Below are 15674 nucleotides of genomic sequence, written 5' to 3'. Positions count from 1 at the left end.
ACGAAAGCACTTCTGTGACGCGTGATTTATCGTCATGGAAGTGGACACTTCCGTGATAATAATTTTGGTAATGTCATGGAACACTTCTACGACAGCACAGGTATGACTATCTTGATTCTGTCATAAAATCGTCATGGATGTACATGCATGACAAAAAATGCGACCTACTATAACAAACACGTATCATCACGGAAGTGTATTTTTTTGTAGTGCTCCCGCTCCTCTTCCTCCACCCCCAAAGGGCTGAGCAGCAGGCATCTCTGGCTCCCATAACAGCCAATCGCCCCATTCAAAGGTACTTGGATCATGATCTCCATCACCGCATTCATCAGCAAGGTGTCCCATCAGACCACAAGCATAGCAAAAATCAGGGAGCTTCTCATAGTATACACTATATTTCTTCCGTCCCTTCAACGTGATGTGGACAAAGCAAACCAGAGGGATGTTGACATCCACATAAACCCTAGGTTAATCCTCCCCTCATTCATGATCACATTGAACGGGGGATCACCCACTTTTGCTGCCACTCTTTCTGCCAGTTCTCTCTTGCTAGTGAGGCCATCTGGCAGTCCCTTCACCCTAGTCCACACCGGAATCTTGTCAAGTTTAAACTCCTTCACGTCTGAGAACCCATCATACTCTTCGATCACCACCGGTGCCCTTCGGAACAGCCAAGGCCCTCCTTCCATGATCTTTCTCCAGTCCCCCAAACAGTGGCATTGGACCAAGAAAAGGTTTGGTCCCTTGATGTTGAAAGTGACCCCTTGCGCCGCCGCCCACGCATTGCGCATCTGCTGCAGTAGAGCCGCATGGCTGAACGGCTTCGTCGTGTGGACACGGAACAACGCCAACCAGTGAACGTCCTTAATCAGATCATCCACCTCCGCCGAGAAATCTAAGTCTTCTTCTTCCTTCCCATGGAGCTTCATCCCAGCCAGCTGGTCCTCCAGACCGAGATCAGAGTCATGGAGATTCCCATCTACGTCCTCGATCTCCTCCTCGTGTACCTCCACCTCCGCTATGCTTCCTCTCACTCCGCCCGCTCGCCTGATTCCATCTACATCCCGATCTTCACCGCCCCCCATCCTGCATCCCGATCCAATCTGCGCCACCGCCGCCGTCGTCGATACTAGCCCCGCCGTCCCGCCTTCCTCCTTCCCCCCTGTCTCCTGGTGCGTTGGTTCCTCCATGCAAACTGATCTGCGCGGCATAGATAGGTTGATCTCCCCGGCGGCCGAAGGAATCCGGCCCCCAGCGAGGGTTTTACGTGGGCTCTGGCGTAATCGCCAGAGGAGAGGTGGAAGTATGAAGGTGACAGTTGGATCATTCTATGCCCTAGGCATTCATGGTCACGGCTTCTACTAGGCCAAAAGTTTCGGCCCGCGATATATACCGAAACCGCGATCGCACTCTCGAGGCGAGCCAGCACCTCCGGAAAACCCTATTTGCCGCTCTTTGCGGCAAACAGTTGGTCTACCGCATAGGGTATCGACCGAGTGCTGGTGGGGGTGGGCCGGCCCGTTCCAACCATACCAGTTTTGGGAACCTTCTATGGATGTTCCCAACTGGTTTTTTTCGGTTTTGGGAACCTTCTAGAAGGTTCCTGGACCGGTTTTTCATTTTTCAGTTACTTTTTCTTTTTTGTTATCTTTTTTTCTATTTCTCTTCTTTTTCATTTTTTCTTTTTTTTCTGTTTCTTTCTTCTTTATGTTTCTTTTCTTTTTTCTATTTCTTTCTTTTTTTCCTTATTTTCTTTTTAAGTTTATTTTCAAATTTTGTTACCGAATTTCATAAACTGTTCCTATTTTTCAGATTTTGTTCACAAATTCAAAAAATGATCCCGTTTTACAAAATTTGTTCACAAATTCAAAAAATGTCCCTCATCTCAAATTTTTTGTTCCAAAATTTCAAAAAATGTTCCTGTTTTCAGATTTTGTTCACACATTCAAAAAATGCTCCCGTTTTACAAAATTTGTTCACAAATTCAATAAATGTTCCTAGTTTAAAAAAAATGTTCCAAATTTTCAAAAAATGTTCCTCTTTTTTCGACAAAATTTGATTTATTTTTGTTCATCTTTTTACAAAATTTGTAAATAATGACATGGATTTCAAAAAATGTTCCTGTTTTCAGAAAAAAAATCACAAACTTCAAAAAATGTTCTTATTTTTTAATTTTTGTTCACATATTAAAAAATTGTTCGCATTTCAAATTTGTTTCGAATTTTCAAAATTGTTCTCCATTTCGAAATTTGTTTTAAAAATTCAAAATTTGTTCATTATTTTAAAAAAAAATCCCATTTCAAAAGTTTGTTCGAAAATTCTAAAAAAGTTCATGTTTTTAAAAATATTGGTTTACAAATTATTTTTTCACAATTCAAAATTTGTTATTTAAAAAATGTTCATGTTTTTAAAAAAAATCACTATTCAGAAACTTGTTCATATTTTCGGAAAACTTTTTTGTGTTTATCGAAAATTGATCGTAATTAAAAATATTCTCGTTTTAAAAAGAAATTGGAATTTAAGAAAATGTATGTGTTCCTTAAATTCTTTTAGTAATGTTGAGTTACAGTGCTTGTCTTCTAGTCTTACTGTTTCGCGCTACATATATTTTACAACCAGCGAGACAGTTCGACAAGCAGCGTTGTTCCGACCTCAACAGAATGTCTCAGGATCGAATCCTCGTACGCATATATTTCCTTTTTCGTGATTTTTGCGCCCGGCCACGCGCCGGTTTGACCCGAATGGCCGGCCCAATCGGGGCGCGCCCTGTGCGAACAGGAGACTATTTGCCGCAGAATGCGGCAAATAGGAGCTCCCAGCACCTCCTCCCCTCGGCTCCGCCGCCATGGCCGCTGCCGCCATCGCCGCCGCGCGTCGGCCCGCAAGGGCGAGACCTACACCGACACCAAGCGCCGCGACGACGTCCACGACGCCAACATCGCCTCCTCGCGCGGAGTCGCCGACGCGGTGCGCACCTCGCTCAGCCCCCGCGGCATGGACAAGATGATCTCCTCCGGGGACCAGGAGGTCCGAGATCATCATCACCAACGACGGCGCCACCATCCTCTCGCGCATGTCCCTGCTCCAGCCGGTCGCGCGCATGCTCGCCGAGCTCTCCCACTCCCAGGACGCGGTGGCCGGCGACGGCACCACCACCGTCGTCGTTATCGCCGGGGCCCTGCTCCGCCGCGCGCAGTCCATCCTCGCCGCCGGCGCCCACCCCACCGCCGCCGCCGACTCCCTCCACCGCCTCGCGGCCCGCGCCATCGAGGTCCTCGAGGGCATGGCCATCCCCATCGAGCTCACCGACCGAGACTCCCTTGTCAAATCCGCGTCCACCGCGCTCAACTCCAAGGTCGTCTCCCAGTACTCAGGCCTCCTCGCCCCGCTCGCTGTTGACGCCGTTGTCTCTGTGGTCGATCCTGCCCACCCGGAGCTTCTTGATCTTCGTCACATCCGCATCATAAAGAAGCTCGGCGGCACCGTCGACGATACTGAGTTTGTCCACGGTCTTATCTTTGACAAGAAAGCCAGCCATGCTGCCGGAGGGCCATCTAGGATCGAGAATGCCAAGATCGCTGTCATCCAGTTTCAGATCTCACCGCCCAAGACTGATATTGAGCAGAGCGTCATCGTTTCATACCATGCGCAGATGGACCGCATTCTCCGTGAGGAGCGGAATTACGTCCTAGGGATGGTTAAGAAGATCAAGGCGTCTGGATGCAATGTCCTCCTCATCCAGAAGAGCATCTTGCGTGATGCGGTGACCGAGTTATCGCTGCATTATCTCGCAAAGGCTAAGATTCTGGTGGTCAAGGATGTAGAGAGGGACGAGATTGAGTTCATCACCAAGACTCTCAACTGCCTGCCAATTGCCAACATTGAGCATTTCCGTGAGGATAAACTTGGGTATGCTGATGTTGTCGAGGAAGTGTCTGCTGGAGATGGCAAGATCGTCAAGATCACTGGTATCAGGGACATGGGGAGGACTGCAACTGTGCTTGTCCGTGGGTCCAACCAGTAGGTTATTGATGAAGCTGATCGCAGTCTCCACGATGCCCTATGTGTCATCAGGTAATTTGACTAACACTGAAACAATCTTCTCTGATGTTTGAAAGGTTCTCGATTGTAGGCCTGCTTTTCTAGGTCATATTTTTTAATATGGTGATTTAGGTGAAATATTAATCTTAACCATCTCTAGATTTAAGTTACTTTACATCATTTAACTTAAATCTGCATATCAATGTGTAATTTTTAGTTAATTGCAGTCCATTAAGATGATACGATCATACTCCTAATTTTCTATTGGGGCTGTTCATTGCAGTAAATTGTTACGTGTTACATAAATGAACATATGTTCTACTATAATCTGTTTATTTACATTCAACAACATTGTTTCATTAGTTTAAAGCACAAACAATTACAGGATCCTTGCATTCTTGTAGGCTGGATTGCAATCCTAAATGCCAATTTTCTGCCATGTTGCTTGCACATATATTGCCATGTTGTCTTTCTGCCATGATCATCATGGTCTCCTTCTGTTATGTTGCTTCCACATACACTTCCGCAACAACTTCTGTAGAAAATAACCAGATTCCCTTTGACCACTCTATGCTGTAGTAGTCACGTAGACTACTTGGAGCACGATTTCGCTAGGTGATTATGTGTGACACTGAGCCAAGTTTGATTGACCTGAGTTACGCTCTCATGCTATTTGAGTGATTGCTCAGTGATCCCGTCATGTGTAGTGCTTTGTGTGGGCGGTAGACTTGTCACAGATACTGCAGCATTATAGCAGATCACTTATATAGCTGTTAAATAATAGCTGATCAATTATCATTTGGATGTTATAATGAAGATTGGAATGCAAATGTTCTATCAGTGGCATGAAATCTGATGATAGGCTTTGCTCTTCACGGCTGCTACTTATGATTTAGCAAGATGATTTAGGAAGCTGCCTTTTGTCATTTGCTAAGCTGCACGACATGTCTGTTCATGGTTCTTTACAATGACCCTTCGTCATGTGTCTGAACATTTGGTGCTTTGTGTGGACGATCGATAGATTTGTCAAACTAAATTTCAGAAGAGTAAGTGAAGAGGGTGCTGTGTGTGGAAGCTACCTTTGAGCTAGGTGGATATAATTTAGGGTTAGCCTAGGTACCTACCGCCACAAGCAGCACTTCTGTATTTTATTCATGGGCTGGCTGGGTTAGCCCATTTTTACACATAAAAGTTGTGTTTGCGTGCAGCGTTTATACCATCCTATCTTCTGACACTCCGCATCTGCTTCATGACCACAGTGAAGGTGACTCTGTCTCTCACCCTTCACCTCAGTCCTCTGTATTGCAGCGCCTGAATCTGATGGCTATATCAAATGGGCTTAGTGCTGCAGTAGGGCACTAGAGTGACTAGGCAGCAACTTTTGTTAGTTCTAATCTTGTTAGAGGTAGTAGTTAGTATCTGTGCATGCATGTTGGCAGGTTATAATGTTTCTAGTTCCAGCAAGATGGCAAGTAGAATGTAAGCTAGCACTTGGTCAGCTAGTTATACAAGCGTGAGCTGCATGCAAGTTAGATGCCAAAGTCAATTTGGCTAGTCACGCGAAGTAATAGTTAGCTTAGCTGTTTGAGAGTGAGCTGTAGGTGTAGGTTGGTTTGTAAGTCTTATAGGAGTCATGTCCTTATTGTAATACCAGCTTGTTGTAGTGTATAAGCTTCATACCACTAGTTGTATGTGTGTGTGTGCGCTGCATCCTTTTAAAAGGAAATCCTAGTGAGAGCTAGTAGCTAGCTCCAACACCTTTTACTGCCTTAATGCTTGTGATTTTCAACACTGCCACAGTAGTAGGCTTTGGTGTAATCGTTGCATAACAATTTGTGGGTCCACACATCAGATCTTATGAAATTGATAATATTTTCTGAGCAAATTATGTATGTCCTCTAATTGCAATGACTGACCATTTTAATGAAATTCAAGTTGCGAACTCTAGATGTGAGAATATTAATATGTTGGGCTGGTAGGACTAACCTTACAACTTCTGTTGATTCATAATAATGATGGTTGCTTCTGTCTGGCTTTTACTTAAGAAACAACTGCTTGGAGGTCTTGTTTGCCCAAATATGGGCAGCCTGCCCTCCTGGTCTGTATGGCCTTGTGGGCAGAAGTATAATGACACTTAAAATAAGTATATGCCTTTTGCATAAGTAGACATGTATCCTCATGAAATGACCATTCTTGCTCATGGTGTATTTCAAGATTGTGCATTCTTTTGTACTACTAGTATTTATCGTGTTGCATCTTAGCCTACAATTTATTTATTTTCTTCAGTGTTTTGATCCTGTTCATGCTTGTTTTTATGAAGGTGCTTGGTGAACAAGAGGTTTTTAATTGCTGGTGGCGGTGCTCCTGAAATAGAAATGTCAATGCGACTGGCTGCTTGGTCAAAGGAGCTCCATGGGATGGAGAGTTACTGCATCAAGGAGTTTGCTGATGCACTTGAGGTCATCCCTTACACATTGGCAGAGAATGCAGGGCTCAACCCAATTGCCATTGTTACTGAGCTAAGGAACCGTCATGCCAAGGGTGAGAAGAACACGGGCATCAACGTGAGGAAAGGCCAGATCACAAATATCCTGGAGGAGAATGTCGTGCAGCCGTTGCTTGTGAGCACGAGTGCCATCTCGCTAGCGTGCGAGTGCGTTAGAATGATCTTGAAGATTGATGATATAGTCACTGCAAGGTAAAGCCCATAGGGCGGATGATCCTTTTTAGGGCTATATTGTTGTGGGGGGACGAACACTTGTTACATAGGATGTGTTATGATTTTGTGGATTTGGTCTGTCCTGAAGATATTGTTATCTTGTAGTATCAGTAAGAAGCATCCAACATTCTCCAGCAACAATATGCACAATTAACCCGCATAGATCTTAAGTAGTTGGAAGTGAAATAATTCATTGATTGTTCACTGAAAATCCAGATTTGTTTTCCTTGGTTGGGCATCATCGAAGTTAGCTGTCCACCTGGCTGTAGCGATCAAAAGATCAACTGTGTTGATGTCTTGTCTGCTGTTGGATGCGCGATCAAAAGATCAACCGCCTTCTCTTGTCTGATGTTGGATGCGTCTCCTCAGAGCCGCTCATCCTCCCATGCACACGCCGCTCATCCTTCCTGCTCGCAGCAATGCCCCTATGTGGCGAGTGGTAGCATTGCCATGGCCGTTGACGCTGTCGCAGTACACTTCATCGCCGTGGTCGTCGAAGCATGCCTAGCAGCATTGCTGTGACCGTTGCAGTATGCCTCGCAGCATGGGCAAACATTGTCGTAGCACACTTCATCGTTGTGGTCGTTGAAGCATGCCTAGCAGCATCGTTGCGACCGTTGCAGTATGCTCGCAGCAACCGGGCTGCCCTCACTGCGTTGTAGCAGTTGTTGCACCAAGGTGCTGGAAGCACGTTGTCGTAGTACCGATGGCCACCCTCGGATCTACACGGCAACATGAAGCGCCGCCACAACCCTCAAAGGCCGTCACAGAAGGCCCTTGCATCACGTTGTTGCAGCATGGCGACTGCCTTCGTCGCAACACGGTGTCACCGCTGGAAGCATGTCGTCGCAGTACCGAAGGCCACCCTTGGAACCCCATCACAACATGGCATCATCGCATGTAGCATGACGTCGCAGCACTAGCAGCCGCCCCTCGAAGCACCACTCGTGCCGCCATCCCTTGTTGCATCTGCAGGGCCTCTTGCAAGAGCTCGCCGCCTAGCGCCGCATCGCAGTATGAGTGGACTAAGCAAGCAGCAAGTGGAATGCCGACCAGCAATTGGAGAGGGCAAGGAAGAGAGCTGCATTTTGTCGGAGGTGTGGAGGAGAGAGATGAGAGAGGGATAGGGGAGGAATCTGGCGGGGAAGAAGATGTGTATGAGCGAGAAGTTTCACGAGTAGTGGATAAGGCCGAGGGGAGCGCAGTGTATGGGTCCAACCGGGACGCATGGTTATAGTCGCTCGGAACGGATGGAGGGGGTTGAAGTGCTCCGCACGATCGTGTGAATCTGGTGGTGTCCGAGGTGGTCCACGGAGCAACTGCGTACAACCAAATTGTTTGCCTATGTTTATCGAACTTCGTTGAGTATTTGTCATTTATGTGTTCAATACAATTGAATTTGAAGTGTGGTGTTTGACATCATGGATTTGTATATGATTGAATTTTGAGCATATTGCCACGGATGATCTTATCACGTGAAGATGAGCTAAGATTTCAAAAATGAAACTAAGCAAAAGTTGTTTTGAAAAGTTTGAGAAAACAATCTTGAATATGTAACATGCTCTTGACAATAGTTGGGAATTTTATGGATATTCAATTTGGCTCCCATGTCCGGATACACTTGATATTACCCCGTTCTTGGGATTTGCACTTGTAGTTGTATTAGAAGCATACTTCCATTTGATATGACCTTTTGCTACAGTTCAATGGGCCACGTTCTCAATGCACAAGGCTTCCAACCGTTCGGGTTGCTCATGGACTCACACGCAGGAAAACTTGTACCGGCAAGTCAATTTCCTTTTTCCCGGCACAGGTGAGAGAGGGGCCACGACGACGACGGCGCGTCTTCGGTTTGGTTCAGTGCTTATATTCGTTGCTAGATGGTCTACGGATTTGGATGTAATTTTTATTTTTAGTGTTCTTTGTACTACCTTAACAATTGATGAATAGGTCGAAAGTTTATCTCTCAAAAAAATAATTTTCTATTCTGCCTCAACGCCATTCATTTAACACATTGTCTTGTCCTAGAAAATACATTGGCGTTTGCTAATCCACCTTGCTCGATGTGATTTCCTTGCTAAGTACTCCCTTCGTTTGAACTAAAACCACGACGAGTAAATCGGAACGGAGGGAGTACACAACTAGCATGGCCTGATTGGAATAGCAATCTAGTGGCGGGCGCCTCACCCACCACTTGTAGGTCTTTTGCGCTCGTCATTGATAGCTGCAGTAGTGACATGTGTCCGGACGTGTCCGGACTGTCTCATATCTGTCTTGCATATGAGCTGTATATGAAGGGTGACAGATAGCCCAGACAAATCGTTCAGATTTGGAGGGTCCAGTTGGGTGATGTTTCTGGGCCTGCACATTTAGGAAGAAAGTGGGGTCTGATTGTAGATGCTCTTACTCCACTGCTTCATACTAGCAAGAATATAATGACCTCCTGTCTAAAAAAAGATAATGACCTCGCTAAAATTGTTAGCGCAAGAAACCTCCATCAAATTGCCAACCATGAATCGAGCCTCACGCCATTCCTTTCTCAGTTAAAATCCCATAACTGAAAGCTCTGTTCATGAGTGTCAAGATACCTACCTGAGAAGGCCCAAATGCAATCACATGCCCTCTTTCCCTACTAATTTGTCATTGGCACTAATAAGGTGCATGATGATTCATACTTCCACCAGCCAGTGGGTTATACATCTGCTAGGGTTCAAGCATCCAGGCAAGTTCACTGGGTCTGAAGAGTGCGGCTCCAAACAAATGCATGCATTTTTCAGATGATCTGTCTCCATAGTGGGCGGCTGGGTGCTCTAGGTGTCCATAATTTTTGTTGTCAGGATCTTAGTGTTGAAATAGCCTCAAAAGCCCAACTGGGTTAGTTGGATGCAATGGCAGACATAATGTTTCAACCACATTTATCTTGATACCCATGCCAAGAGAATCTTCTGCTGCCACGCTCCAAATATCTGCACATTGGCAGAGAATGCAGGGTCAACCCAATCACCATTGTTACTGAGCTAAGGAACCATCATGACAGTGGTGAGAAGAACACGGGCATCAACGTGAGTAAAGGCCAAATCACAACCATCTTGGAGGAGAATGTTGTGCAGCTGCCGCTTGTGAGCACGAGCGCCATCTCGCTGGCGTGCGAGTGCATTAGAATGATCTTGAAGATTGATGATATAGTCACTGTAAGGTAAATCCCATAGGGCGGGTGATCCTTTTTAGGGTTGTATTATTATGTGTGAGGGGATGAACACTTTGGCCTGTCCGGTTCTATCTAGCTTGTTGTTACGTAGGGGCACCGAGTTACAATTTTATTTGCGAACGTGGCTCTTTGATGTGTTATTTTTAAGAGTTTCTTCAAGAGTATTTCTATCACTGCTATTAGCTCCATTAAAATTATTTGATGCTCCTCCATTACTAGGATAAGGGAGTCTAGGAGCATAACCATTATTTTCCAGTTAGGGTTATAGATATTGCGAGCAATAAAATTCACATCACTAGATTCTTCATTAGTGATAACATTCATGTTTACCTCTTCTTTACCTTTTATCACAGAGATAGGTTTATCAAGTTTGGCTGTCAACTCCGTGCTACTTTCTTCAATGGCATTCACCCTCTTGGTGATGGCTCTCTCAACATGCCATTGGGCATGGTTTTCTTACATATCATCAAGTAGTTTCTTGACATCATCTATGGGCTTTCCCATGATTGTTCCTCCTGCAGTTGTATCAAGCATAGTTTTTGACATGTGATTTAAGCCATTACAAAAGATACGAAGGATTAACCATTCCTCCATTCCATGATTAGGATAGTTCCTTATAGCTTCTTTCATTATTCTATCCCACGCAAGCGCTAGTGGCTGCTACCTCTTGAGCATTGTGTTGGTTTTTCCTTGAAGAGGAAAGGGTGATGCAGCAAAGTAGCGTAAGTATCTCCCTCAGTTTTGAGAACCAAGGTATCAATCCAGTAGGAGGCTCCACGCAAGTCCCTCATACCTACACAAACAAAACAAGAACCTCGCAACCAACGCGATAAAGGGGTTGTCAATCCCTTCACGGCCACTTACGAAAGTGAGATCTGATAGAGATAATAAGATAAGATAAATATTTTTGGTATTTTTATGATATAGATTGAAAAGTAAAGATTGCAAAATAAAGTAGAAACTTATATGATGGAAGATAGACCCGGGGGCCATAGGTTTCACTAGTGGCTTCTCTCAAGATAGCATAAATATTACGGTGGGTGAACAAATTACTGTCGAGCAATTGATAGAAAAGTGCATAGCTATGAGAATATCTAGGCATGATCATGTATATAGGCATCACGTCCGCGACAAGTAGACCGACTCCTGCCTGAATCTACTACTATTACTCCACACATCGACCGCTATCCAGCATGCATCTAGAGTATTAAGTTCATAAGAACAGAGTAACGCATTAGGCAAGATGACATGATGTAGAGGGATAAACTCAAGCAATATGATATAAACCCCATCTTTTTATCCTCGATGGCAACAATACAATACGTGCCTTGCTGCCCCTGCTGTCACTGGGAAAGGACACCGCAAGATTGAACCCAAAGCTAAGCACTTCTCTCATTGCAAGAAAGATCAATCTAGTAGGCCAAACCAAACTGATAATTCGAAGAGACTTGCAAAGATAACCAATCATACATAAAAGAATGCAGAGGAGATTCAAATATTTCTCATAGATAAACTTGATCATAAACCCACAATTCATCGGATCTCGACAAACACACCGCAAAAAGAGTTACATCGAATAGATCTCCAAGAAGATCGAGGAGAACTTTGTATTGAGATTCAAAGAGAGAGAAGAAGCCATCTAGCTAATAATTATGGACCCAAAGGTCTATGGTAAACTACTCACAACTCATCGTAGAGGCTATGGTGTTGATGTAGAAGCTCTCCGTGATCGATTCCCCCTCCGGCAGAGCGCCGGAAAAGGCCCCAAGATGGGATCTCATGGGTACAGAAGGTTGCGGTGGGGGAAATAGGGTTTCGTGGTGCTCCTTAATGTTTCCAGGGTACAGAGGTATATATAGGCGAAGGAGGTCGGTCAGGGGAGCCACGAGGGGCCCACGAGGGTGGGGGCGCGCCCACACCCCTAGGGCGCACCCTCCTGCCTCGTGGCCGCCTTGGCTGCTTCTTGACGTCCACTCCAAGTCTCCTGGATTGCGTTTGTTCCAAAAAGACCGCTCCCGAAGGTTTCATTCCGTTTGGACTCCGTTTGATATTCCTTTTCTTCGAAACACTGGAATAGGCAAAAAAAACAACAATTTGGGCTGGGCCTCCGATTAGTAGGTTAGTCCCAAAAATGATATAAAAGTTTAAAGTAAAGCCCATAAACATCCAAAACGGGTAATATAATCGCATGGAACAATCAAAAATTATAGATACATTGGAGACGTATCAGTGGCTCACGTTCTTCCTGCTTGAAACCTATAATCTGAGAATGTAATTGCATAGTTTTTGCAGGTGGACAAAACATAGATAAAAAATTGTTGCAACAATCATCCCAAGAAGTAATAATGTATCTAGGTAGAGATAGAAGCCATTCTTTTGTTTTTCCTCTTAAAGCGAAGGAAAAAGACACAACTTGCGTCAAGGTCGTAATCTCTAATGCGTGTCATTTTGCACAATTCAGTAAGATTATGCGAGTGCATACCGGCATATTCAGAAGCAGAGCCTCCAAATTGGTCATGTTGAACCATGGAAACTAAATTCGGTTGGATCTCATACTCAGTTGCAAAACTCCCAAGATTACGAGCCATGGTAATCTTTTTGGTTTTTTCAAATGACAAGACTTGCAACAAAAGTAAAACTTAAGCTAAAAACAGAAAATTAAAAACAAAAACTGAAACTTAACTTTCACGGAAATTCTAAACACAAAGACTAGGAATACACAACTCCTTTCCGGCAATGGCGCCAGAAAAAAAAGGGGTTGATACCTCCTTTTAGTGATCCGGTATTGGGACAGAAAAGTGTATCCTGCACCTAATTCCTCAGAGGTGACCTGCTACGTCTTGAGCTTGTGTTGATTTCCTTTGAAGACGAAAGGGTGATGCAGCAATAGTAGCGTAAGTATTTCCCTTAGTTTTTGAGAACCAAGGTATCAATCCAGTGGGAGGCTCCTCAAAAGTCCCACGCACCTACACACACAAACAAGAACTCGCAACCAACACAATAAAGGGGTTGTCAATCCCTTCACGGCCACTTGCGAAAGTGAAATCTGATAGAGTAATATGATAAGATAAATATATTTTTGATATTTTATAATATAGATAAGAAAATTAAAGATGCAAATGAAAGTAGATTGAAAGCTTATATGATAAAAGATAGACCCGGGGGCCATAGGTTTCACTAGTGGCTTCTCTCAAGATAGTGTAAGTATTACGATGGGTGAACAAATTACTGTCAAGCAATTGATAGAAAAGCGAATAATTATGAGATTATCTAGGCATGATCATGTATATAGGCATCACGTCCATGACAAGTAGACCGACTCCTTCCTGCATCTACTACTATTACTCCACACATCGACCGCTATCCAGCATGCATCTAGAGTATTAAGTTCATAAAGAACAGAGTAACGCATTAAGAAAGATGACATGATGTAGAGGGATAAACTCATGCAATATGATATAAACCCCATCCTTTTATCCTCAATGGCAACAATGTTGGGGAACGTTGCAGAAAACAAAAATTTTCCTACTCGTTTCACCAAGATCATCTAGGAGTTCATCTAGCAACGAGTGAATAGATGCATCTACATACCTTGTAGATCGCGAGCGGAAGCGTTCAAAGAACGGGGATGATGTAGTCGAACACGACGTGATTCGAATCACCGGAGATCCTAGCACCGAACGGACGGCACCTCCGCGTTCAACACACGTACGGAACAGCCACGTCTCCTCCTTCTTGATCCAGCAAGGGAGGGAGGAGAGGTTGAGGGAGATGGCACCAGCAGCAGCACGACGGCGTGGTGTTGATGGAGCTGCAGTACTCCGGCAGAGCTTCGCTAAGCGCTATGGAGTTGGAGGAGGTGTTGGGGAGGGAGAAGGAGGCAACCTAAGGCCAAGAACTCAAGGTATGAAGTCCCTCCTCTCCCCCACTATATATAGGGGTGCCAAGGGGGGGTAGCCGGCCCTAGGAGATCCAATCTCCTAGGGGGTGCGGCGGCCAAGGGGGTTTCCCTCCCCCCCAAGGCACCTAGGAGGTGCCTTCCACTAGTAGGACTCCTCCCCCTTGGAAACCCTAGGCGCATGGGCCTAGTGGGGCTGGTGCCCTTGGCCCAAGCAGGCCAAGGCGCACCCCCTACAGCCCATGTGGCCCCCGGGGATGGGTGGCCCCACCCGGTGGGCCCCCGGGACCCCTCCGGTGGTCCCGGTACAATACCGATAACCCCGAAACTTGTCCCGATGCCCGAAACAGGACTTCCCATATATAAATCTTTACCTCCGGACCATTCCGGAACTCCTCGTGACGTCCGGGATCTCATCCGGGACTCCGAACAACATTCGGGTTACTGCATATACATATCCCTACAACCCTAGCGTAACCGAACCTTAAGTGTGTAGACCCTACGGGTTCGGGAGACAAGTAGACATGACCGAGACGACTCTCCGGTCAATAACCAACAGCGGGATCTGGATACCCATGTTGGCTCCCACATGCTCCACGATGATCTCATCGGATGAACCATGATGTCGAGGATTCTATCAACCCCGTATGCTATTCCCTTTGTCTATCGATATGTTACTTGCCCGAGATTCGATCGTCGGTATCCCAATACCTCGTTCAATCTCGTTACCGGCAAGTCACTTTACTCGTACCGTAATGCATGATCCCATGACCAGACACTTGGTCACTCTGAGCTCATTATGATGATGCATTACCGAGTGGGCCCAGTGATACCTCTCCGTCATACGGAGTGACAAATCCCAGTCTTGATCCATGTCACCCAACAGACACTTTCGGAGATACCCGTAGTCTACCTTTATAGTCACCCAGTTACGTTGTGACGTTTGGCATACCCAAAGCACTCCTACGGTATCCGGGAGTTACACGATCTCATGGTCTAAGGAAAAGATACTTTGACATTGCAAAACTCTAGCAAACGAACTATACGATCTTGTGCTATGTTTAGGATTGGGTCTTGTCCATCACATCATTCTCCCAATGATGTGATCTCGTTATCAATGACATCCAGTGTCCATAGTCAGGAAACCATGACTATCTGTTGATCAACGAGGTAGTCAACTAGAGGCTCACTAGGGACATGTTGGTGTCTGTTATTCACACATGCATTACGATTTCCGGATAACACAATTATAGCATGAATAAAGACAATTATCATGAACAAGGAAATATAATAATAATGCTTTTATTATTGCCTCTAGGGCATATTTCCAACAGTCTCCCACTTGCACTAGAGTCAATAATCTAGTTACATTGTGATGAATCGAACACCCATGGAATTCTGGTGTTGATCATGTTTTGCTCTAGGGAGAGGTTTAGTCAACGGATCTGCTACATTCAGGTCCGTATGTACTTTACAAATCTCTATGTCTCCATCTTGAACATTTTCACGAATGGAGTTGAAGCGACGCTTGATGTGCCTTGTCTTCTTGTGAAACCTGGGCTCCTTGGCAAGTGCAATAGCTCCAGTGTTGTCACAGAAGAGCTTGATCGGCCCCGACGCATTGGGTATGACTCCTAGGTCGGTGATGAACTCCTTCACCCATATTGCTTCATGTGCTGCCTCCGAGGCTGCCATGTACTCCGCTTCACATGTAGATCCCGCCACGACGCTTTGCTTGCAACTGCACCAGCTCACTGCCCCACCATTCAAAATATACACGTATCCGGTTTGTGACTTAGAGTCATCCA

At 45.2% G+C, this 15674-nt stretch overlaps 1 pseudogene; it reads left to right on the top strand.

Moving 5' to 3' along the window:
* The first annotated feature begins 2845 nt into the window (after nt 1-2845).
* On the top strand, nt 2846-6851 carry LOC123134805 (T-complex protein 1 subunit delta-like; annotated as a pseudogene).
* Nucleotides 6852-15674: the final 8823 nt, after the last annotated feature.

The sequence above is a fragment of the Triticum aestivum genome, chromosome 6B (genome assembly GCF_018294505.1).
Source record: "Triticum aestivum cultivar Chinese Spring chromosome 6B, IWGSC CS RefSeq v2.1, whole genome shotgun sequence".
In the NCBI taxonomy this organism is placed as follows: domain Eukaryota; kingdom Viridiplantae; phylum Streptophyta; class Magnoliopsida; order Poales; family Poaceae; genus Triticum; species Triticum aestivum.
The sequence above is the reverse complement of the archived record's forward strand: the minus strand, read 5'-3'. Positions and strand labels throughout refer to the sequence as shown.